The following is a 26,616-nucleotide window of genomic DNA, read 5'->3' on the forward strand; positions in this document are numbered from 1 at the left end:
AGAGGCAGGAAATTGAATAAATCTGTTGTAGATTTCGCATTAATTGACTAGTGCATTATCAACAGTGCAATATTTTATCATAGGAATCAATTGCTGAAAGCTTTCACTGAGTGATTCCTAACAGGGATGTTCCGATACATCGCCAAAAAACTGGAGGAAGTTTTTAATAACCGTTCAGACATATATAGAAAGGAAAAGCATCTTAAAAGATTTATGCTTTCATAAAATAAGCACACCTTTGGCAGTCAGCTAGCCCGCCTGAACTCTTGGAATAAACCACTTTCTCTAAATTGAAACCACGTCTTCTGTCCGGTGAGTGTATCACATAATTAAGACCTTTAGGCCATATTCTGTTTTTATTTAACACCTCCCCAGCGAAATCCCGGTGCGGCTAGTTCCCATGAGCAGCATCCAGTCAGTTTTACAGAACATATTCCCTGTCATCTGTCTGGTGCTGATGCGAGCATTGTTATAGAGGTGGTTGTAGAGAACCATCACATGTCTTCACATCCACTGTGATGTGGGGGGGATGCCCTGAAGAACTTTATTCTCACTCACACACGGTCTAAACAGTTCCTCTCTTTCTGCGATGGGCACACCAGCATTTTTGTTCTTGTTCTTCACAGTACTCGGAGTACTCCTACCCTTGCACTGTACACTCAGTTCATTTTCAGAGCAAACACACTTATCACAAGACCATTACTTTATCTTCTGTTTGTCGGGGGATCTTGCATGTATTTTGAATTTCAGTTTTATATAAAATTTGCAGGCAAATGTGAAACATATAAAATCTTTAATAGTCAAATATAGTGTTCTTAAGTATTATGTAAAACCATTTACTTTGGGGAAATAATTGATGCCCTTCAATTCCACGTACACAGGTAATTCATTTGGTACCCCTTCTTCCATTGGGCGTTTACATCACCGCATGTCTTTTTTCTAACACAAATGAAATGACAATCACTAATATTTGAAACACTAACAAAACAATATTCTTTTTGTCAACCAAAACACGTTCCGCAGGCTAACCCATTTTTTTGAGGCGTAGAAAACAGTAATATCTACCAATGTTTTAAGTTTCTGCTGGTTCAAATTCCAAGAGGATTTTTTTCTAATTCTATTAACTAGTGAATTAATTAACCCTGTGTATTGTGTCTTGATCCTCATAACATTGGAGACCAGTTTATGTATAGATTCATTATTAAATAAACATCAGACCGCACCATGAGGCTTGTCAGACTCCAAATTCTCTAAAGGGTTCATCCGTGATGAGGTCAGTCAATAAATATAAAATCTTGCTGTGTATTCCCTTGCTTGTTGGCTCTTAACACTTCCAGCCAAAGACCAAGTGATGTGCAACAGATTCGGGATCCATCTGTGAGGGGCCACCACTTGCTGCATAGACCCAGGTATATGAGAAGGGTACAGAAGACCCCTGAAAGAGATGGTGGAAATCTGGGCTCCAAACTTACCTGAATACGAGGATGCTGTATCGCCCAGATCTTATTATGATCTATTGTGGACTGATAAATCTGTAAGTCAGCTACATATAATCTAGTTATGAATTTGAATAATATGTTCAGCATGTGTGATGAATAGCCTTCACTCTTGTTTAATTTTTTATTAAGAATATTTACCTTTTTACAGATTTATATGAGAGTGCAGAATCAATTCTATTACATTGTTTTTAAAAAAAACAATATTTTGTGTGTACTAGTTCAGCTGTTAAGGTCTGGTACTGCTATTTTTAATGCAGATTTAAGAGATTCTACGACTGGTTTATGTAACTCATAACACCCTTATTCCATAAGACCATAACTCATTGCAGGGTTGAAAGGTATCTGCCAGTTTGCATTTTCTCTCAAAAGGGCATAACTTCATTACGTACGATCACAAAATGATGGGCTTAATTGACAATTTCAATTGGTTTAGGTTTCCATGCCACTGTCAAAGGCCACAGACATCAGGGGGGCCATTAAATAAGAGTACTGAAGGTTAGTCTAGATTCTGGGTAGTCTCTGGTGGTTTAGTAAAAACATCGTAATCCTATAGTTATCATCGCATAGCATGTTTTTATGTCCAAATCTCTGATCACTAATAATATATTCAGTAGATTTTCAGTTGCGGGCACATTCCATTTGTACAGATGGTCTTTATGTTTCCCCAAGTAAAGCAAAATGCCACCTAAGCTAACCTACCAAAAACATATGTTTGAGGGTTACTGCAACCAGAAGTTGAAGTAGTCAGACAACAGAAAGCCACTTAGCTTGCAAAACAGTACTTTGCTCAGGAGCTGAGATTCCTGTTGTCAATCAACCAAATGTTGATGTAATATTTCCAAAACACTGTTCATATCAAAATAGAAAACCTAGCATGTAAAATAGTCCAAACCATCATGTGAAACTGTACCCATCATACAAATTTAAAGCAACCTAAAATATATGCTAAGTAAAGGATCAATTTATAATGTAAGGGATTAGTTAGACTCACTATTATGAGTGTGGTCTGAACTTATTATGAATGTAGAAGAATAAAGTGTTCATTCCATTGAAGTTGTTGTTTGTTGTCAGTTAAAATGGTAGTAACTGCAACTATTTTCCTTAAATTTTGATTTTTTTTCTTGTCATTGGGGCCAACCATGTGCTTTAATGCTAACCTGTTTTCAGAGTCCTAAGGGCAACAAAGACGGTCGCACCCTCACTCTCTCTTAGAATTTCTTAAAAAGAAAACATTGCACAGTGTAGAAGCACAGGATCCTAATCCATACTATCTTTCAAATCTATACTCAGTATGTTATCCCCAATGACATGGCAGGTATTGGAGCAGTGTTGAAAGCTTAAAGAGAAAATGCATCAGAGGGAAGCTCTTCAGCAGTCACTGGGATGTGCCTTCAGAGAACTTTATTAATAAATTAAACAGGAACAGGTATGCAGGAAGTAGGACTTCTGTGAAACGCAGCAGCATTCAAGTGCACTCCTCCACTTCTTTTCTATATAATCTCCAGTAATTTTTAGGGATTTCTTCTTGAATGAGCTGTCAATTTGATCTGAATCATTGCTGTATCAATTCAAGGCTTATATGTGAAGAGTCAGCAAATGTGCACAGACTTCACCAAGAGCTACCATTTTTTGCACTTCTCATTTAGACTTTTGCAATACTAGGGGGCTCAGGGAATTATGGGATATTTTCCATAATGTGTGCAGAACAAGGGATCTAGATAACATATTGTCTTTCCTAAGAGACTGCTATATTGATTGCCGCAGATAAGTTCCACAGTGAAAATCCTGTCACTGAGAGCTGTCCGGGGCTTCTGCACACTTTGTGATTGAAGATCATTTCAGTAGTTGGACGAAAAGAGAGGGTTTAGCAAGGAATTCTGGAATGATTTATGGATGTCTGTATAAAAGGCTTAGCATCATTATGAGCAGTTGCAAGGTGACCTTTTGCTTAATTGGAAGCTAGGGGCCTCATTACAAGGTAGGAGATCTTGAGACCGCCAGCCTCGCTGTGGAGATTGGGCCACTGCAGTCCAGGTGGTCCGATCGCCACATTAAGACCCCGCCGTTCCCACCAGGATCATGGTTCCCGACAGGCTGACAGCGATCGGACTCGTGATCAGCCACATCGGTGCTGAGTTCCCTTTCCGCCAGCCTTTTCATGGTGTTTTAACCGCCATGAAAAGGCTGATGGCAAGGATGTGCTGTGGGCCACAGGGGGCCCCTGCACTGCCCACGACCATATTGTGCAGGGCCCAGCTTGCCCACCACCCTCGGAATGCCCACTGCTTTACAGACACTGCGCATTCCGAGGGTGCTGTTGTGCTATGGTGTTGGCCTCTGCTGCCTTAAGGGAGCTGAGACCAATACCGCAGTACTGTTCCCGCAGGTCAGCCCGGTGGGAACATCATAATAGGACTGGGGATGAGGCCACCAGGTTGACGGCAGTCTTATCCCTGCTTGTTTGGCGGGTGGCTCATCTGACCACCAAACTCGTAATCAGGCCCTAAGTGTAGTGTCATTGACAAGATTAACCTCCTTCCGTCACGAGATTTGCAGTGCACTATTATGTAGTTTTTGTCCATTGTTATAGAAGGCCATGAAGATCTGGTGCAGTTCACCCAGCATTGATCCAACTAAAATCCAGGTTATTGTTGTTTCTGTTGCCATAGGATTTCGGGAACAGGCGAATTAGGCCATCTCATCTGGTGGAAGGCACTGTTGATTTCAGGTTCAATTTTGGTTGACTTTCTAGAATCATGTGTCAAAGTGTTTAGTTTTAATTTAAAGGAGTCACCCAATGATTAAAGTCTCAATAGATCTCAAAGAAGACGTCATCACACAGAGCAACCTTCTGGAGTGCCTATTGTCTGTGATTGTTAGAGATGCACGGGTGGGGAAAGATCACTTTTTTTCCCTCTACATCGATGGCCTCTATAAAGGAATTGATTCTACATTCTTCTGTTGTGTATGGTGTCAGTGACAGAATTGCTTTTAGTCTTTTGCTTTGGTTTTAGGGCACAGGGACAATTCTACCCAATCTTCGACAGTCACACTTTTCTCCTGTTTATTCTGACTATTCTAGGTTTAGACCTTCTTACGTGCAGATCCTTACATTTCCCCAATGCCAGTGCTCCCCTGACCAGTCCTGCCAGTGTCACTTGGGTGGTATAGTAGTCAGTAATCAGAAATGGGTGCCAGGACTGAATTTCCTTTCCTGTATCTTAAAAGAATCAGTGGCAAATGCCAATAGGTCTGGTCATGGCAACCTGCAATTATTTTTTTTGTTTTTTGAAAACGTATGGAATATGCATACAAAATATATATGTAATATAAAGTCTAAAAATCTACAGCCTACAGTTGGTGTGCCTATGATGCTTGACCTTACTACTGCAAAAATTTAAATTAAAAGAAATATTATGTAAAAATAATATTGTGACAACACTCTTGTGGGATAAAATATGAGGTAAGAATATGGTTTTAAGCCTTTTATATCTATGTATAAAACTGTTTGTTAATTATCTTCTTTTTTATTTATTATTTTAATGTTAAGTATGTGTAATTATTTACACTGTGCTTTATTTTTTTCATTTTGTTATATATTTAAAAAACATTGAATGAGTTTACTGGTGAGCTATAGGGGAACGGTGTGGAAAGTTTATTTTTTAATTGTTGAACATTTTTTTATAGCTTTTCATTAATTTACTTTGGTAAATTATTATTTTTAAATTATTTAAAAGATAGTTTTTAAAAGATGGTAATTGCTTTAACTGTTTAATTTAGATTTTTTTGTAATTATTTCATCATCTCTAATAATGTGTATATTGAATTCTATTATGTTTCAGGTTTTTATATGTCAGAGTTAATTTTATAGTATTTTATAGCATTATGTTTTAATACAAGTGTTTTTTTTTTCTAGTATTTGTTTTTTTTATGGGTGTTGGATTTTATGTTACTAGTGTGGGGAGTGTTTTAAACATATTTTTGTAATATTTTTGTTGGTAAATACTTATGATATTTTATTCTTAATTGTAAATGCAGTAATTTTAATCTGTAAATATTTATATACATTATATATGTTAAAAATATGTATTTTCATATATTTGTTAAAATATAGTTTGGTTATTTTTTTGTCTATATTAAGTTTTTTTTTTATTTATTTTTTTATTCCTGAGTGGGAAAAGTAAGGCCTTCATTACAAGACCGGCGGTCTTGAGACCGCTAGCCCTGCGATGATGGTCAGATCGCCACACTAAAGGCAGTCCAACTGCCACATTACAACCCTAGGGGTCGGACCACCAGGAGACCGCCGGGAACAAGGTTCCCGATGGGCTGATGGCAGACAGACTCGTGCTCAGCCATGATGGCATTGAACTGAGTGCCGACGTGCTAATCACGACTCCTGTTTCTACCGACCTTTCCGTGGCAGGGTGACGGCACTAAACTCTGTGCTGACGTGCTGATCACGACTCCCTTTTCTACCAGCCTTTCCCGCCAAGGAGACTCTGGTGAAAATACATTGCAGGGGACCACAGGAGGGACCCTGCACTGCCCATGCCCAGCACCCTCGGAATGAGCACTACCCATGCCTGGGGGAGGGGGGCCATGGCCAGCATCCTTGGAATGCGCATTCTGAGGTTGCTGGTGGGCTATGGTATCGGCCTCTGCCCCCTCAAGGGAGCTGAGGCCAATAACCTAGCACTTTTCCCGCTGGTCGGACCGGCGTGAATGTCATAATATGATGTTCCTGCCAGTCAGCCCGACAGGAACATCGTGATATGACCGAGTGGCGGCAGCCGGTTTGACGGCTGCCTCCTCCCTTCGGCTTCAGTGGTCGGATTATTCTAACTGCCAAAGTCATAATGAGGCCCTAAATCTGAGTCTTCCATAGTCGAACACTTTTCCTGCTGTTGCTTAAACTGTAGTGAGAATAGTAAATCTGGACTCTCCAAAGTTCAACTCTTTCTATACTATTGCGCAGATTGGAATAGGCATAGTAAATTTGACACCTCCAAGTCTAATTTTTATGTGCTTTTTTTTATTTTGAAATATACTATTTATGATTTACTTTTAAAAGTTATTTCAATTTTTTAAGTTATTTTAATTTATAATGATGTGAATTATGTTTGAAGTTATTTGTATTACATTTCAATGTTATTGCAAGTTTGTTATATTTTTAATATAATTTTTAAAAAGTGTTTAGTTATTCCTTTTAGTATTTCTTATTTCATTAATGTTTATTCAATATTTTTATTTACATGTCTATTAAATGTTTGTTTTTATTACAAAAATATATTAATTTTTTTTTATTTTTATAAATAAACATATTTTTATGTTGTGTATATGTTTTAATGTATTTTTAAAGTTTGTATTTAAAAATGGATATACCTCCCTATTTTATCATACATATTTTTATATTATATTTTTTGTAGTCAATATCTTAGCACTTTACATACACAGGGCCTGCCCACTAGCCCTGTGGAGAGGAGACTGCCACGGAGCTGTTGGTCCCCCCACCCCCAAACCCCAAGTCCGATTACAAGGTTTCCATTAATCCTCACATCAACGGAGCCTATGGCTTAAGTGGGCTAACCCCTTGTCCTAGGTTGTATGCTGTGGTGGGCAGATACAAAATGAAAAAGACAGATGAACACTTGGTGTATGAAGAGGGAGTGGCTGTGAGGGAGGGGGGAGAGAAAGAGAGTGTTGATGTATGTTTATATTTGTTTTTTTCTTTTTAAGAAAACATGAGGCTGTCGAGACAGCTTTAAACTCTCCAGACCTAGAAATAAGATAGCTTTACTGGTATTAAAGGTATCTTATGCACAGCTTTCTTGTCCTCAATACAGCCCTGTGTGGACACTGCTTGCTCTGTTGCCTGAAGCTGATGTGCACGTTTCTTTCACAGCTCACAGGTGAGGTGTAATGTAGCAATACTCAGTGTCCGTCAATTGCAAGTCGACAGTTAGAGTTATTATGATTTGCATTTTACTGATACATGTTCATCACACCATTTATAATGAACAGAGATCAAGATTCCAGTGGGTCTGTGCATATATAACAAAAACAAGCATTTGCAATGCAATGGGTTTGGCTTTTGCTCGAGTTAGAGCTATTGGCTTTTTAAATTCCTAAGTCTACTTTTCTTCCCGCATAATTTGAAAATGAAAAGTAAAACAGTTGACAAAAGCAAGCCAATTCAAAGCGCCACGGCCGCCCTGAGCGTGAGCGCGAAGGAGAGACACAAAAGTAAAAAAGAAATTTGTTTGCAGTCAAATATATCGGCAAACATGCAATTATCCATGTAACTGGGTCGATGGCCAAGGTGGTATCAAAACTGCCCAAGAAGGGACAAAAGTAAAGCAGTTACCAATGATAACAAAGGATTTTTGAAAGGCAAGCCCATGAATGAGTGATAGTCGTTGAGATGCGGTGGTCGTGGTTAAAAGCCCTCAGTTAGATTACAACACATCAGAGCGCTTGCGTGCTCGACCTAAAAAGAGAGCATGGATTTGACATCTGCAAAACTCTGCGTATTTTCAGCCAAAGCCATAATGCTTCTGTTTTCAAAAATCTTCAGTCTTCTGATGGGGTGGTAGAGGACTCTGAGCATTAATAGATCATCAGGACATTTATATAAACAGCAATATCCAAGTCCAAACACAGCATGTGAAACCTCTAACGAAATGGGAGATATGTTCACTCTTGTTTCAGGAACATCAAACCAAACTGAGCTAAGCATCTTAGCCCACTCTACACCATAAAACACTTAGGCAGCCCGCTGTAGATTACAGCGGAGTCTGGGCCCAGACTATTGTCCCACAACTTGTTTTGTCATCTCTCTTCTGGCAGAAGGATAAACTTCAAACCATATTTCCATATAAAGCAGGGAAATGCTATTTTGGGTTACATGTTTGTGTCTCTATTTTCCTAAACTATCTTTAGCTATGGTGATTGTAATATAACCTCATGGAAAAGTCACAATTTAGTAGAATTGTTCTATGTCATCTTCCACAAGCATCTCTGGGGGATCTTACCTCTGAAGGAGGCAAGATGTATCCTAAAATATTTCAGGCCTCGTGTAGCGGTGTGTGGTAATCAGATAGCCACCGACAATCGGTTAATGTCCGGTTCATCCATCTCCCAGTTTTCCAACCTTATTTAGGGGTCTTGGGAATGCATGTTTGTTACAGAGGATGCAGCTGTGGCTGTAACCACGGACAAACTTTTGCATAGACCTGATGCCAGTGACAATGGTGTTGGAGGAACTGTACAGAGCCCCTCTGACTCCATTCTTGTCATTGTCCATTTTGTCTGGGATCTGGGAATGCCACGTTGGTAGTACTAGGCAGGAAAATCCACAAATGTTCCTCATGCACAAATAGAAAACTCCCAACGTGTGGGGTACATAGTTGTGTTTTTTTCCAAAGGTAGACTACTAATTTAGGGGTTCTCAGTTTGCTGTGCCTACACCAACCCACCTATAGGGCGGCCTAGTATCTGAAATGGAAATATGGAGGTGCAGATAGTCCTTGTTCAAGAGTACCTGTTTTCTCCTGAGAAGTGCTGGTACAGTCCCATAAAAATCATTGGAACAGTGCTGCAAAGTGCTGGTACTATCCCTTTCAAATTAAAGAAGTGCAGGAACTAAGTAGCTGATACTGAACCTTTAAGAGTTGCGCAGAACTCAAAAGAAAATATAAGATTCTGGAGACACGTACTTTGTTACTTGTGGATCCGCGGTCTGATGAGGACCAGGAGGAGTCTCTGCGGGCTCAGAGGGAAGCTGCATAGAGTTTATTAGACTATTGCGCAGATGGTTACATTTGAACATGCTGTAATGGATGAATGCCTTTAGGGTTGGGTATTGGTTGGCAGCTTTATCCACACTTTTGGGAATTCCTGAGCATTAGAGTTCTGAGAAAAGGTCCTCCAGTGCCTGTCAGGAATTCTATCCACACACCTTACCCCGAGGAAGAAGCTGTGTATCACTAGTATTTTGAGGGGAAGATATGACTACGCGGTCCCAGCAACTGTTTTGTTAGGCTACCTATAGAAACATGACAAACTTTAGAATGCCCGGTCAGTGTACCGGGGTGCTCTTGAGGGTCACACATGATGATAGGGATTCTCCATCTGCCGGATGGGACCTTAGGTCATGTCTCCCAATTGGGAGTCCCAATATCAGGCAATGTCTGGGCTCATTGGCCTACTGTAACGTGGGGGGAGGGATGGCTTGGGGAAGCTGGACGCATACTTTCTATATGTATCCTTTGATTGCCTTATGTCAAACTATATGAGGTTTATTATGAAATACATAAAATGTTTTATAAAATAAAAAGCCATGTGCGTTCATGTCATTTCTTTACTTTGGAAAGAAAAAAGTCTTAAGTTTAGCAGCATGTTAACTCTTCAGCAAAGTAAAGCAAAACAATTTGCAAGGTTGATAAGTTAAGTGAATAGTTCTGTTTTTATGACAGGCTAAGGCAGCTGAACAACAAGCACTTCCTAAACAGAAAAACTGTTTCTGCATTTAAAATGTTGTGGCAGCAAAATAAATATATCAAAGGACATACACTGGCCCTCAGTTATAAGCTACACATCATGTTTCATCTACAGTCTAACAAAGGGATTACTGGAGGCCCTGTCACCAAAAACCAAATATGAGCTTGAATGGGGTATTGGAGTCATCCATGAAATGATATAACCTTAATAATTCATCCAAGCCGTGGCAACCAATGAAAGTCAATGGCTTTACAGAGCTAACCAAAGATGGCTCTATGATATCACTCTTCCGCTCAGCCCCTATGAGTGTATTATACATGTACACAGCTCATGGACACAGTGCGCAGAGCTGCTCAAGTAACATCCCTTGGGGCCCCATCGCGCTTCTCAAGCTTCCCCTAGTACCACAACTTGTGCAGCCAAAAGGCAATGTGATGGAGGTTATCTGCCTGCATAGAGGTGGGGCTTCAAAATCTTGAACTTGTAAAGCAACAACAGAAACTGTTGATCTGGTGTGTGTGCTGCGGCTCATAATTTAGGGTTGTGATAGGGAAGAAGAATGTGAAGGTTAAAGATCTTTCACTGCCATCCTTCACACCAGCTAGCGGTCTCTCTGCTTGCAGTATCCATGCAAAGCAGTGGTCGAAGTGGGCGGGATTGGAAGGGCATGATGTGCCCCTACTTTTCTGATTTATTAAAAACTGTTCCCCTACTTTTTGTATAAAGACAACCATCCAGCGACGGTTAAATCTGATATTTTGAAATGCACTTTAAATGCACTTAAACTGAAGCGTCTCGCAGTGAGCCTCCTGTTCTGTGAAACAGAAGCCGGGTAGACAGCTAAACAAGCCTTTCTTAATGGTGCCTGCTCCTCTGAAAGAAATGCAAATATGTGCAACGAGTTAATCTGAAAATATAAAGGGTAATCTGCAAACGTAAAGGACGCTTGGGAGCCGGTACTGACTTTAATTGATCAAATCACTCAAAGCTTTAGAAGACAAAGATTTATTTTTGGGTAGTAGTGAAAAGAGTTGGCAACTGAGCTGGGAAGTGTGTGCTTTTAATTGAAACTGTACTTACATAGCACTTAGTAACCCTGAAAAGGTATTGAAGGGACAGATATGTAAAAAAATGCATTAGGTACAGACTGTGTATTACTTAAATCTATATTTTGGAAGCACTATTTTATCTTAAACCTTTTTGTGGATTTTGTATCAGACTGTATTATACTGTCTGTAATGCAAGTTTAAAATAATGACTTACATATTCACACAGGCTCTGACCTTGTAGCACTATACACAAGTCACTATTCTCCACTGCACCAACCAAGATTTTAATCTGTGGCTCTCTGATTACAGGAAAATAGTTATAAGGGGATTCCCTGGACCAATGAGTGTAGCTCAAGCAGGGAATGAACCAATGTAGAGAAAACTACTATATGAGCTACTCGAATACTTATGAAGATACCATGATCTTCATAAAAACAACAATAAAGTTAAGGATAATATGACCTAAGTATAATAAGCCAATGATACACATATGATATCGGACTGCTATATACTTATTATTAGTTACAGATAAAGTAATCCCATTATATGATTTTATATATACTTTTTATTTTTGTTATTTGTCATTCAATAATAATACAATTATAAAAGAATTATTTGTAATTATATACATCATTTAATAAAGAAAACAAAAATATCTAAATCAGACATACCACTCACATACACTAAACACAATAGGTAAGAAAAAAGTCTTATAAACTAATGAAACATAATATCAATGAGGCTAATCCTAATATCATAGTGAAGCTAAAACAATTTTTAATAATGAAGATATATTGACATAAATTCTTCTAATACATTATTGATAGTCTAATACATAAATGGAAAAGATAATGCTAACGTGGTTCTATCTGAGTGGTACCGTAGGGACCAAAAGGCCTACGCGCGTTTCGGTGTTTCGTGATGTTATAGGTCACCTTCTTCAGGGCCGTTCCCAGTGGTACTGTTCAATAGTGATCTAGTCTTAGCAGCCAAATCTTCTGATATATTTGATTTTAGATGTGTAGTATGTTCCTTGATAATGTAGTCACAGAGTTTGAAAGATCTCTTCTCGCTATTTTGCATGGCAAATGTTGTCCCGGCTGTCTCGGTCTCTTTATAGGGCAGATATTAATTGGTAGACCAGGAGATTATCTGTACACCTGCTGGTAGCAGTTGTTGAAGTTAGGTCCTTGTATTAGGTTTTGGTAAATCCTTAAGATTGTAACGATATAAAGGGTGAGTCCAAGATATATTTATCGATAGCGACGCTCGATCGTGTCCTTTCTGCTGACTACACACAGACTTCTGCAGTGCATTAACTAATAAAGGTTTCATAATATACTATAGTGCATTTCCCAATGAGTAGCAACTTTTAAACTTGTATTTTTCATTTAAGCTGTGTGCTATTCTGTATGTAGCTACCTGACAATGAAAGACCAAAAAAACGTACAGAATATTTTTATTTTTTAACCCACAACTTTGACCCTGCCCCCACGCTCACTGACCCCGCACCAATGCATGTAGCATCAGAGTTCTCATACTTTTGTTTTTTAATACACTTCAACCACTGATGCAAAGGCATTGCTGTGACATTGACATACTGCCCCAGAGCATTATTTCATAGTGTTTGTGGAGGGGCGTGGAGGTTTCTGGGAACTAGAGCCCTGGTTGCGGCCAGTAATGTCCCAAAAGGCAAATACTTCTCAGACGCCAGTGAGGGGAAAACTGCTGAGACATTGGCAGAAGCAGGTATTTCTGGGAAAATATGAGCCCGTGTTTGGATGGTACCAGCATCGTTGCGTTTTGGCGGTAAGTAATAGATTTTCATTAACTTTGTTGAATTTCCATTACGTTTTTTGCACTTGCACTAGAAGAATCTATGAAAGCTTGCAGGAGATCTACAAAGTGTACTTATTCTAAAACTGCAAGCGTGTCCATCACACACTAGGTTGTGCGTTGGGCCTCCTAGTGCTTATCGAGATGTGACCTGCCTGGCTGCAGCATATATACTTGTACAAGAACTTGAATCCACGAATTTCGTATCCTCTTAAAAATAAACAACACAGTTTTCTTGGATGGTGTACCTGTGCACCACAGTTCTGGCTACAATGTTGTGGATTTACGTGTGTGTGTGTGCGTGTTGGATGCCTGGCGTACCGTGCGGCGCCCTCACATCTTGGCGTGTAGAGTGGAAACAGCGAGGAATGCCAGATCGACGCTAGACCTTCAAGCGCTAAACACAGACTGTCTCCGTTTAATGACGGCTCCGATGGGCTAATGTTGGGTTTCAGACACGGATGGTGGGGACGTCTGACGCCTAAAGATGTGGGAAACACAAGACGTTCAAACAGGTGCCTCACTGTTGCTAAAGTTCAGACAAATACGTACTTTATCTAACATGTCAGACAGAGCAAAAAAAAATCATTAGCGCAATTGTGTGCAGAGAAAAACAATAAACCCTATATGTGTGGGGTGTTAAGGGGCAGCACAGTAGCACCACCCGAGAGGCCTACCCCCTGTCTGCAGTAATGCAAATACGCCTCTTTCCATTACAATGGTGTCGCCCAGTAAAAACAAAGGCCGTCTGCAGCGGACTCTCACAATGGGCGCTTTCTTGCAGAGATCTGATTCGTTTCAGGGAGTGCAGGGGCGCTCTACGGCGGTGGTGGTTTAAAAGTGGCGCCGAGCTCAGAACGTAATCCAGCCTGCCAGGCAGGCGTCTGTGACCAGTAACGGGTGAACTGCGGCGGGGGGGGGTTCCGAGTGTGCAGCAGGTGCAGTGGCACCAGGGCCCGGAGGCGGCCCCTAGGTCCTAATTGTAGCTGCATTTCACAATTCAGAGGGCGGGAGACCCATGTTCGTTCTGGCACTGGTAACACATTGACTGTATGCAAAGGTAATTTGCGCGCATGGGTTTACATATATTATTATATGTATAGAAAAAATATGTTTTTTTTTTTCTTTTATTTTGTAGTCGTAACAGCTTCACAACTTTTCGGGTAGAGAATGTCTTATGAAGTAAAGGTTTCCCCGGCAGTGACAGGCCTAGCGCATTTTAACGAGCGGCCACTGCTTGGCGTGTCTGTTTGCTGTTGTCAAGGCGAGGACAATTGGGGGGAAACGCCTACCTGTAACAATGCGAGTCCTACCCCACTGGGCGACCACCGCCCCCTTGTATTTTGGAGAAAAAAAACCGTGGCGCATGAATGACTCCCCTTGTGAGCCGCGCGCTGGGGAGAAGGGGGGCAGTGACCCGGAGCCACCATTAATGGCCTCTTAACCCCACCTCTGACAATCACTTTTAGGGGCACCGCTGCGGAGGGCTTGTCTCTATAAACAGGCCGCTGGGCCAATCCGGAGGGGATCTGTGCGCATGGGGGAGGGCGGCTCCTGGGGGAGGGGGCAGGCCACGTGATGTACACAGAGTTCAGTGCCACACAGGGCCTGGGCGCAGTGAAGTCAGCACTCGCTTTTCGTGAGCTCAGCCATTGTTTACCTTCTGAGGGAAATCTGATCTCACTCTTTGCTTTGATTAAGGTTACAGTCCAGACCGGTGAAATGTTTCTCTCTGCCTACGAGGGGCCCATGCAGGACGGCGAAAAACCCCAGGGCTTCGCCTGCCAGGTGAGTTAAACATCACTTTTTTGCCAAGTTTCACTAGAGTAATGCACTGTGTAGGTGTTTGGACAGCGCACAGATGAACAATATTTGTATTTTAATTTACAATAGATGTCCCTTTTAAACTCCAAAGAACAGGCATAATTTTTTTCAACACACATGTTCACATTACCCAGGCGAGTTACGAGGGTCATTTTGAAGACACATACAAATGTATTCTCTATTTAGTTGTTTAGCCCTAAACTTCACAGTATGTTTATTTCATGTGCACCGTAATCTCAAAATTGTCTTTGCTTTTGAGTACTTGCAGGTCGTGCTCTGACGTTCTCCTTTTGTAACGTTCCTGGGTAGGCGTTTAAAAGCTTTATTCGGGAGGGGGTGAATTGTCAATGTTATAAAATATATTTCATCCAGCAAATAAGATTTGGGCCGGTTGCTCTGCGCCCTGTTCTGATTAAGCCTCGACTGACCCGTGCCCGGCTCCGAGAGCGGAGATTATCCTCAGCAGGAAATGAAATTACAGTGTTATTTAAAGGAGGTGGTTTATCGGGTTTACAGAGCAGTCGTTACAAAGCGTTCCTGGGAAAGGAAGCGAACTGGAGGGATGTTTTTTTCATGTATCATTAATGTATAATAATAACCTTGTTTCGTATATAGCGCGTCGTTCCACACTTCTGCGGTTTCTAAGAGCTGTACGTAAGAACCTATACTGATATCCAGTTGATTTATGAACATCGGAAAAAGTCTGATTTAGCCTTGCTGGGGTTTCAGCTCTTGCACTGCATATGACAGCGGCGAGCGTTTAAATCACTGATACCCAGCTGACTTTTTTGCGCCCACGCTGGCCTCTTACAGCTATAGAGCGTTTTACAATCTAGAGGGCGGGGGGGGGGTGGGGTGGTGGGGGGGTGGCTGGGGTTACAATAGGACCATCAGAAGACGAGAACTACTGGCCGAAAGGGGGTTTCTTAAATTAATTCCCTCTCTCTCTATTGTAAGACGTAGTTATGTGGTCTGGGAAATAATTTGCATTCAACAAAGTAAGTTCCAGGGTGCATCTCTTTCTCAATCTCCCAGATAGTTTTGCAAACGAAACATCTACTGCTTTACTTGTATGTAGCTATCAATGGAAAGGGTGTACAGTACGACCAGAAATGATGCCGTGATGCAGGGCCCAGCACTGACTGTTGCCACGTCCATCATTATGTCTTGATGGGCACCCCTGAAGGGTGGCTACAATAAGTAAATAATCATCAACAATATGCCGTGGCCGGCATCAACCAGACGTGAATGATGCTTGTGTGCCAGTTTCAAGCCGCTAGTAAATAGTACGCTAGAGATGTGCATGGATGCCTGTAGTATGCTGAGAATTGGCTTCATTGAGTCAATCTTTGCATTATGTCAGATGTGGGTTCCATATTGCAATGAGTGACCTCAATAGGCAAAGAATCATCACCATAATGCAAGGGGCATTATTGCACAAGGGGTGGGTCCCATCATGCCATAGCAGCCTACATAATGACAAATCATAATAGATGATATCAATGTTGTGTGAGAAAACAAAGTGATTATAAATAATGTGAAAATTGTGTGGTAAATTGAGCTCTAAATCGGTATTTTACATTTCTTAGCACTTTGCTGATCTACCATCATGCTAATTTGTTAAAGAACATTTGCTTTTGAATGTATCAGTATTCAAAAGCAAATGTTCCTAAAATTATCCAACACATCCATTAACACGTGACCTGACTTCTTTAACAAGTTTTATCTAAAAGTATGTGACAAAGGGCAGAGTTTTCAGCATTAAATATAACACCCAATAGTCCCCCCCCACCCCCCGCCCAATCTGTCGCATTCAGGAGGAACTCCTTGACCTCCATTCCATGGGAAGGACTTCCCTACATTTGTCTTTTTTCAAACACCCGTCCTACTGAGCAGTGCTGTGCACAATTGGACGCCTTCTTCTGGCTGAGCTCTCTCACATCTAGAGTACTACACAAATGACGGCGGATCACAAACATGGCCGCACCACATTGGAGGTGATTGGTCTAGCATTCCAATGCTGATCTGTTCATGAAACAAGATGCTCTGCGCTGGAGTTTCTACCTGTGCCCAGCACTCTTCTTGTGAAGATGCTAACTGACACAATATGTCTATGCCCGTGGCAGGTCTCAAGATTTTGGGTATGAAGTCCACCAACCCCTGGATTATCACATTGAAAGCAGGTCATTTCCATTGAAGACTCGTTCTTAAGGGTTTGCCCCCTGTTTGTAAGCAGAACTGTTTTCCTGAGCAGAAACCTGACGATCTTACTGATTTGTGTTGCCCATTGTAAGCAGAAACGTGACAAGCTGACTGGATGTTTACACACATTTTAGGCAGGAGTAGGCTGGGTAGTAATGTCCATGAGAGCACAAGCCTTTACAAGCGACACAGACAGTCGACTAACACAGTTTGCTGTTCTCGAGCATTCAATGAAGAAGAGTGCATACAGAACACCACTGTTGGAAACTCTGTGCACTTCAACCCTGCTAACCAGTGTTACAGTGCTTGTATTTCCAAACTAAACGTGATCAAATTGGCATATTCCTAGTTGAAATAGCAGCATCACTGATGAAGGGAGCATGGGGGGGTGGGAGGGAAGAGGCATCATAAACAGGGGTAGCTGCGAAGAGGCATCTCGGGCAGAAGGATTGTGGGTTGGAGGGAAGAAGCAAGGAGGACAACGGGGTGGGGTTGGTGTGTCGTGGGTCCATTTTAGCGTGATGCTAGGGCACACTTATTTTAGCTTTGGACCTGCGGTCTGAGCCCTTTTACCTAGTTAATTCAATCTATTCCTTTCATTATTTAAGCATTGCTTCGTTTTAGCAGTGATGTTTCATTATTTTTATCAGCTGTCTTTTCACGCAGGGATTATTAGTTCCTTCTGCACGACATTCTCATCTTGTGCTCTGCTCAAGGATGTATATAATAATCTACCAAGAATTGCCTGTCCAAAAGTACGTAGTGCACCAATATCTTGTCAGGCCAGTTCTTAGAAAACACCTTGTTTTATTATAAAAACATCAAACTGGTACAAATAAGGTTAGAGAGGACATTCCAGCCAGCCATCTTACGCTGTATTATGTCGTCCCCGGTGTGCTGAACTTGGCCTCGTTCCTCCAGCCACTTAGGAGGACTGCCAGCAGACAACAGGCACACAACCCCTGCTTATTACTTCAGGTATGGGGTCGAGGCTTCTCCTAGAGACTAGTACGGGCAGATTATGGCTCACACTGCTTTCGTCTGAGGTAGCAGCTAGAATTGTGGATAGGAATTTAGATTTATTAGTGTGACAGGATGCGGGGACTTTTTATTTGTTACACACTTTTGATTACAAAAATAATCGTATTGTGTTTCATTCTCCTAGTTACTGCAGCTCATGGTTTATCACCTAGAATTGAGTTGCTTCAGTAAAATGTATTGAAGCCTGTCCTGCATTTCTCTGTCTGTCTTACATGTATGAGATCGTGTGCATATGAGAGAAAGGGGTAAGGTGTGTTCTACCATGACTTCCCTGAGGAGTCAGCGTGCCATGCGCTAGGCTGCCACAAATCACCCTTACTTTCTAGGTTTGAGTGACGTGCTGCTAGCTAGCCAAAAGGGTTAAGCCCACAGTTGCCAAACGGTGTAGGTTTGACTCCGTCCCCCACATGTGGAGTTGCTGCCGTTAAAAACCATCAGTCTCACCTATGGTGAGAGTCCTACTACAGGCGAGAGGGAAGAAGCAACACGGAGCAGGGGGCGTATGGAAGAAGCTATAAGTAGGGAAAATATAAAAAAAGAAAAAAGAGGCAACACAATGCAGAGATTAAAAAAGAAAATACTACCTCAATCACAGTACCAGCAGCAGAATGCTCCTAATCAAGATGAAGCAGTCATGCTTCTTCTTGACTACGTTCATTCATGCACTGTTCATGCTCCAGACGAAAGAAAAGGAAGTGACTCCAGAACGCAATACGCAATTAAGAGACAGGAAATTCCACAAATGCTAAGTAAGGGATGGGTTCCAAACCCATTGTAGTCCACAACAACAAGCTGTTGCAGCAGAGCCCAAATAAAGTCCTGCTGGCAAACTAGCACTAGGTGATCACCATCACTTTCTGTGTGTTCGATGTAATGCCCTAAGTGGCCAAGTGTGCCATGCTCACTTTGCCACTGAAACCAAGCTGCACCAGATTATAGCGGGCCCAAATAGGCTAACATCGGTTGTGGGTTGCTTGTGTTCCATTTCCGAGAGGACCTAGCTTGGCAGTTTGAGCTGGATGGACTGTGCCTACTAGAACATAGCAAAGGCCGATTTGCATGTGGCTGGATCTAATCTTAGGTGGCACGTTGGGCAAAAGATAATGAGTTAAAAAGGCTACCTGAACAACTGCCATCTGTTAGACTATTGGCAAGCATTCTTTCCATCACTTCTTTTGTGTTTGACTCAAACTATCACTGTCATAGTTTTCCATGAGTACTCTTGAGATGCACTGTGAACCTCTGAAAAGTCAGATGTGTGTTCACATGTAGGGGCCACTGTCCTTAAACAATTTTTACTTCTCCATGGTGCCCATGGGAAATCTGAACCCTTATAAAATCTTATATGTACATTTGTAGGATCTGCTGCATTATCCATCTGGACCTTGCAGTATTTTCCAACAAACTCTCACTGTTTTGATGATTCTTTGGGCAGGTCTTGTACTCTGAGTAACAGAGACACAGGTACCTTGCCCTTTTCACCTGAAAGTGATTCAGAAATCCTTACTGCTCTCTGTATTTAGGCCACTGTGGGCCGCCGTCCCACAGCACCACCACAAATGGCAAGAGGCAAACGGAGGGCAACGAATGTCTCCAAAAAGTCTCATTGCTAGGAGAAAGGAAGTGCCCTAATAGGAAAATATTATTTAGCTTGGGGCCTGGGGGGTCTGAAATTAATTGCTCCTGTGTTGCGAGAATCAAGGAAGCAGTGTGCTTGATAAACCTTGGCTGTGCAAGCTGTGGTTCCCCAATACCGAAATTAAGGCCTAACCATAATTTTGGTGGACATGTTTCAGCCTCATTTATTCCACAACAGGCATTGTAACAGAATGAGGTTTGAGCTCCTCGAAATACACTTCACTAAAAAACACAGAATAAAGCTGTCCCTGAAACATAAAGAGTACCTGCCTCCAAAATGAGGCATGGTGCGCCTCTACCACCCTTAGGCACCTGCTTCTTGGAAGTATAAAGTACTAGAAGCTGTAAGCCAGGCCTACTCCATTGCTGATGGACAGGTGAGGTTGCTTACCTAAACACTGTCAAAGGTGACTTCCACCAATCATCCATGTGTGCACACAACTCGGGAAAATGCATGGAAATAGTGATTCAAATATCCACAAAATGCAGTGTTGAAATGCAAAAATGATTCCAAACAACCATGCTACGCCACCATTCAGCTTGCCCAAATCTCTCCCAACTTTACACACGTCTGTCCCAACTCTGCCATAATAACATACAAATTGAACATTGAACCCCACATTAAAGAAAAGCTTTACCTCCAGCCACCAAAATTGGGGCAATAAACCAGCCAATTAAATTAACTCTGCGTGGGCAGGACCTTGGCGATGGTGAGCAGAGATTACATAGTGAAGTCCCCTTGGAAGTCCTGGGAGTGAACATTGATGCATTATTGGCTCGTGCGTGGGAGCCAAACACACGTGATGTTACACGAGGAGACTGGAAGTTCAGGTGAGGGTGTCAATCACGTTGACTGCACGTGCCCTCATCATAAGAGCGTTGGTGCGTCAGACCAGGCCTGCACGTGCGTCTCCGCGGCCACGGAGGGAATGGCCTTCGAGTGGCCTGATGGCTGCCCCTTGGATCCCGGAGACCCGGGTGATAAGCCAGGCTTTGGCACTTGATCAAAATAAATTGTGTAATTGAGGGTGAGGTGCTTTATCTCTCCGAACCTGAAATTGTAAAAACAGATTGCGCTTTCTCTTCATGGAATGGCCGCAGTCTGATCTCGCGCCCCACCGTGTTGTATGCGGAGTTAAAACCAATCTTCTCTGCGAAAGGCTCCAAATGATATCAATAAACCCCAAAACGTTTTGTGTGATTAGCACTGTGTCCTACACGCTTTCCAGAAATGATTACACTGTGTTCCTGGGAGTTGTGCAAAGCGGGGTTATGGAAATACTGGTTTGAAGAGATGTTCAATCCTGCTGGAATAGGGTGTTCTCGAACCATCATAAGTGCAAAGTGCACAGAATGACAGGAGAGAACCAACCTCTCGAAATCACCTGCTGTAACACCAGAGAGGCGGAGAGTGAGAAGCAGGGTCAGACTGGCCTATTCGGCAGTCAGGCAGTGCCCGATGGGTAGATGTGACACGTCACTGTGTGGGCCGGTCTTTTGAAGTTTGTGGGCCTGTTTTATATTCTTTGAGACTTTGTGCTGTTGATTTCCCTGATGTTGAAACAGACTTTGCCTGTAGCAATCTCAAATCCATCTAGTCTTCCTTACTTAGCAAATCACTTACACAGTGTGCCTCTACAGTTTCAAAACCGCCACGATTGGCAAACATGGGCTGCTTTAAAAAAAAAAAACGTTTTCGTTCACAAATGGGGGCACTTTTAGTTCCAGAACCTGTTTTCTTTCCCACACCGAAGCATCAAGCTTACTAACCAGACATTTCAAGCAAACAAGGGGACCAGGAGGGAGTCTTGCTGCGTGCTGCGACATGAGCTGTGCAGAAGTGTCTGAGTCACCAGGATTTGTTTGCAAGGGACACCGGAAGGGGGAGCTACACCATAAAATACGTTTTTACCTTTTGAGAACTAAATAAGGTGGTATGTGAGCACCCACAGCGAAGCATCTCTAGGGTAACTGGCAGCGGCGACTGCCGCAGATTTCAAGGGGAGGGGCAGGGGGTGACTGGGGGATAAATTAAATAAAAAATAAAAAAATTACCGTTCATTGCTGCCGTTCTCCCCTGCCGCCATCTTTCCGGTTCTGGTGACCCAGCATTCGCTGGGACACCAGAGGAGGCTCCCCTTCAATCCTGGGGGTGCTTACATGCTAAACATAGCATGTAAGCAGTGTCAGGATTGGTCTGGGCGGCAGTGATTGCTGCTCAGACACAATCCTGGGGCCTGTGCGGTTTCTCCATCCCGGCTGTGTACCTAAGTGCACATGTGTGTTTAGGCGGCCGTCTTAGGCCGTCCAAACACACATGCACACTTAGTGCACACAATTGCTCATTCCACCTACCGAGGCCCAGCTCCTCCCTGCACTTGCTGGCTGAACCAGAGGCAAAAAAAATAAAACGATACTCAAATATATTTTTCTTCTGCTGGCTCTTAAGCAGTGAGGCGACGCTCCTCCGCAATTGCAAAGGAAGCCGTCCCTGGTAACTGCCTCCTTCCAGGTGATTACCAATCCTGTTTCCAGTGCTGGACTATTTTGTGATTGCTTAATGCATTCACGGCAATGTAGTCTTGTTGCCGTCCAGTGACCTCAATTTGACTAACCCACCTGAAAACAGTGATTTGTGGGTGAAATGTTCAAGGCTTGAGGCAGTGCCTGTGGAGATCTGGAGACAGGTAGTTCACCCAGGCATCCCTAAAAACAGCTGAGAATTGGCCTCGTGACAAACACTTGATAGATGTTCTTGACATAGTCTAATCAAAAAACTTTCAGATGGAAAGCAGTGTCTCATAATATGCCGCTGATGGTGTTAGCAAGGACCCCCAGGACTTTCCATCAGCAGCTAATTGGGTGGATGGAACAATGACTCCTACTAGGCCAGATTTTGTGACGGATGTCATGATTGTAATTCAGCAGAATAAAAGATCTGTAAATAAGACATCCGATTCTCAAGGGCATCCACCACGCCAGTCGCTCTGCAGACTTCCTATTGTATTTTAAATGACCCCCCCCTTTCGTTTTTTAAAATTATTATTATTGTTTATATAATTTACGAAAAGCTTTTATCTCCCGCCCTTTTCAATCCATAAAAGCACTTTTGAGCTTAACCTAGTGCCCTTTGGATTTGTTTTGAGATGCTTATAAACAGAAGCATGTGCCTGGTTGAAGCCCTTCCTAAGTTTTAGTGAAATTACAAAGTGAAAAAACAACACGGATCTGCCAGGGAGGATAATGTTGGTTTGTGGTGGGAGTCAGAGGAGTGCAGGAAGCAATTTAAGGCAGAAAATAAGTTGGTCAGCAACAGGTGGTGTTTTCAGAAGGTCTTTAGGGGCAGCAGGATTGGTAAACAGTGAGAGGGAGTGCACATAAAACATGAGAAGAGGCTTTCTCAAGGGATGACATTCCTGGATCACTTCATGTCACTGTTTATTCATTTAAAAAAACAATGTTTGGAACACGTGAAAGCTAAAATACAATATATCGATCAAGCAGACTAAAGCACACATATAAATGTTCACTCTGTACAATGGATACAAATATCTAAATAAAAAAGTGCCAGTCCAGGAGGAAAAAAGCCATCAAGTTGTTCTGGTGATGGCATAAACTGCGAGGTCAAAGGTTGAGTGGCTTGAAAATATTACTACACGCCGGGGGAGGCACCTATAATACAAGTGGCCTTGTGGGCTTGATTGTGTGTACGAGGGTGGGTGCCTGATGGTTAATGCTCTCAGTGAATACCGCAACCCATGGGTGGGATTGATTGTGGGAGCCAAATATCGCCTATTACTTACTAACCTCTAAAAAATGGGCCCACGAAAATCCACATGTCCCAGTACTTACCAGACCTTTTCCCCACTAAATTTCAGCAGGTTTGATCTTTCTGAAGAAAACTGTGCAATGGATTATTACGGGGAGCCATTTGTAACTGCTATCCCTACACAAACTGGTGTTTGTGCTGTGATTATATATTACACAGACACTCATAATCGAGGCCTTTACGTTTTTTTAAATCAAATATTTATTTTCCAGCAGAGATCATGAACGCATGAAAAGGGTGCCCTTTTTCAAATGACAAAAAGTTTATTGAAAATAGTAAGTCAGATGCCTGACACTGTTTTTTTTTTTTTTTTTTAAAAGGGAACAAAATGAATAATTTTATTCAGAAGGTAGGTTATTAGCCAGAAAATGGTTTTGTTTATTGTTTGATCAGAGGTTTTGTGGGAGGCTGCATGTAGCGGTGTGGCCACGTCACAGAGTTGACAGTTAAGGTAACAAGCATTTGCAATGCAACAGGTCTCACGTTTGCTCGAAGTAGAGCTATTGGCATTGTAAATTCCTAACTGGACTTTTCTTGCCACACACATTGAAAATGAAAAGTAAAACAGTTGACATAAGTGAGCCGATTCAAAGCACCATGGCCGCCATGAGCATGAACGCGAAGGAAACACACAAAAGGAAAAATACGTCCGCTCACAGTCAGACACATAGGCAAACGTGCAATTATCCATGTAGCAGGGTCAGTGTCCAAGGCGGTAACAAAACTGCCCCAAGGAGGGACAAATGTAAAGCATTAACCAATGATAACAATTAATGAAAGGCAAGTCCACGAACGGGTGATAGTGATGGGCTGGTGTGGTTAAAAGCCCACAAGACTTACAACAGGTCGAAGCCTTTGCATGGTCGACCTATCAGTGAACTTAATGAAGACAAAGGGGGTGTTGGAGTCCAGTCGCATAGGTAGTGTAACGGAGTCCAATATTCTGCATTCACTGCCTCTGTTCTGTTACTAGATGGCTTGAATGATAGGCAGAATATCTCAGTTTTCAGGCGTTTCCTGAACAGCTTGTGGTCGGGTTAAGATTTCAAGTTGGAGAGAACAGCACTGGACCCCCTTAACTCCCATACATGTGCTTCCGGTTTAAACTCCTGAAAGTTTGTCAGTTTAAAACGTTTGAAAGTGTGTTGGTTAGTCAGGCTGAAATAGGGTTTCATGTTGGCACACAGTGTTGTGGTAGTTCTGATGGTATTTTGATGTCATTGCAAAGGTGACTTCCTGAATGTTACACAGAATTTTTAAATTTGATCTTACCATCTTTTAAAACGTGTGGATATGAAGCACATTTGTCTGTACAAGTGTGAACTTCCAAAGCTGTTGTCTGTGTGGTTCATCTGACAGTTGGCACTGGTTGCAATTAAATATTTCTGTCTACCTTTTCATGAACAGGATGCTAATTAAACAATGTGCAACATGAAAGCTTAGCAGAGTGGATGGGCCTTTCGTTATTAGAAGGAACTCCCCTGCTTAGAATGAGCTTAGTAAATCAGACTGAGGATAGACTATCCATCGAGTGATGCCCATATTTCACATAAATTGTGGTGTAGAATCCTATCTCAGCGAATCTTCCTTAAACAAGAATTTAAGTTGCCCCGTCCTAGCACAGGTTGTCTACTAATGTGGAGTGAGGTGCAAGAGGGGCTCCAATGAACTCATGGGAGCTTGTCTCAGGGTGCTGAGGAAAACTTCCAAAAACTAAAACCCAAACTTGAACCCTGCCTCTCCATATCCTTTGGGCCAACTTTTGAAGACTGGTGCCTCAACACAGTAATAGTGTGTTACACAAATGATCAAACGAAGCACAGAGGGTCTGCACATTTTTTCTTCTTAATTTCAGTTATATTTTCAGGCACAACACAAACCTGACACAGTGTCCTATGTTCATCACAGCAAAGACTTTTTTGTTTCTATTACCTTCTTCCCTATGCTATCTAACAAAATTCTTCTCCTCTTCCGGGCCTGAAAACGTAGCTATAAGCATTGTTGCATGCATGCTTTTCTCAAGGTGCATAAGGGATTATTGGCGTGCTTGTGCGCAGCATCTCCCAGTCTGAGATATCTTGCTGTTTTTCCATTTGCGGTCTCTAGGCAACAGCAGTTTCAGCACAGCTTCTCAAGACTCCACACGGGGAGCAGCGTAGCTGTTCTGTGGCTGTTTCAGATGCATGTGTCCAGTGGAGCTGGGGCACGGGAAGGACTATATAGACACCAATACAATAAAGTGCAATGTCCAGTAGTGTTTGGTGTATCTCTATCTCCTTCTGCCACCTGTCTTACTTTTGCCCTAAGTCCGTCTTTCTCTTGCCTGTTTCCCGTCTTAGTCTTCCTCTTCTTTCTCTTTTGTCTTATCTCTCTTTTGTCCCGTCTCTTAATCTGTCCATAACTTTTTGTCTTGCTTGCTTTCCTCTGTCACTCCACACTCCCTGCTTACCTGCCTCACCCTATCTCCTGCTTCCACACTATTCTTTTCCTCAATCTCCCTTGCCCTCTATTGCCACCTTTCTTTTTAACTTCTTGTGCCACGCAAAAAGAAGGCTTGTGACTGTCAAAAACGTGCGCAGCAGGACAAACAAGATAGCAAAGTTTTATCTTTTTTATAGCTAACTTTATTTTATTTTACCAAGTACTTGGTCCTCGCTTTGCTCTCATGTTTTCTTTTGTTTTTGCTGGTGGGTGCTGTTCTCAAAAGATGTGTGTTATCTTTTTCTAAAGATTACAAAGCAATGCTGTTTCTTTATTATGTGTAATTTCTGAAATCATGCTCTTACACGTAATCGTGCAGTACACCGCAATGCGCCCCACTACAACCTACCCCAACCCACCCCAAGCTAATCTGCCCCACTTCAGTTAGCCCCACCCAATTCAAAACAATCTGTCCCATTTCAATCACTCCACTCCAATCTGCTCCACTCCAGTCGGAAACAATACACTCACTCCAAAACAGTCCACCTGGCCCCAATCCAATCCACCCCACTCCATCCCAATTCACCCTTCTCCCTCTCTACCACACCCCACCAATCCAATCCACCCCGCTCTGATCTACCCTAATACAATCTGCCCCACTCCAATCCAAAACAATCTGCCCCACTTCAATCCCACACAACCCACTCCAATCTGAAGCAATCTGGCCCACTCCTATTCGCCCCACTCCAATCCAATCCCCACCACTCCATCTCAA

General features: G+C 42.3%; 1 protein-coding gene across 3 annotated transcripts in view; it reads left to right on the forward strand.

The window, feature by feature from the left end:
• Nucleotides 1–26,616, forward strand: part of GPR146 (G protein-coupled receptor 146) — a 101,222-nt gene that overhangs the window by 43,774 nt on the left and 30,832 nt on the right. Inside the window, exon 2 of one of the 3 annotated variants that reach the window (XM_069209866.1) lies at nucleotides 14,588–14,674. The exons of 1 other annotated variant lie outside the window; for it this stretch is intronic. The gene's annotated coding sequence lies outside the window, so the exon portion shown is untranslated. Of the gene's footprint in view, nucleotides 1–14,401; nucleotides 14,675–26,616 lie in introns of those variants that run through there. One more of the 3 variants, XM_069209867.1, reaches the window with a different exon arrangement.

This window comes from Pleurodeles waltl, chromosome 10, assembly GCF_031143425.1.
Source record: "Pleurodeles waltl isolate 20211129_DDA chromosome 10, aPleWal1.hap1.20221129, whole genome shotgun sequence".
Classification (NCBI taxonomy): Eukaryota; Metazoa; Chordata; class Amphibia; order Caudata; family Salamandridae; genus Pleurodeles; species Pleurodeles waltl.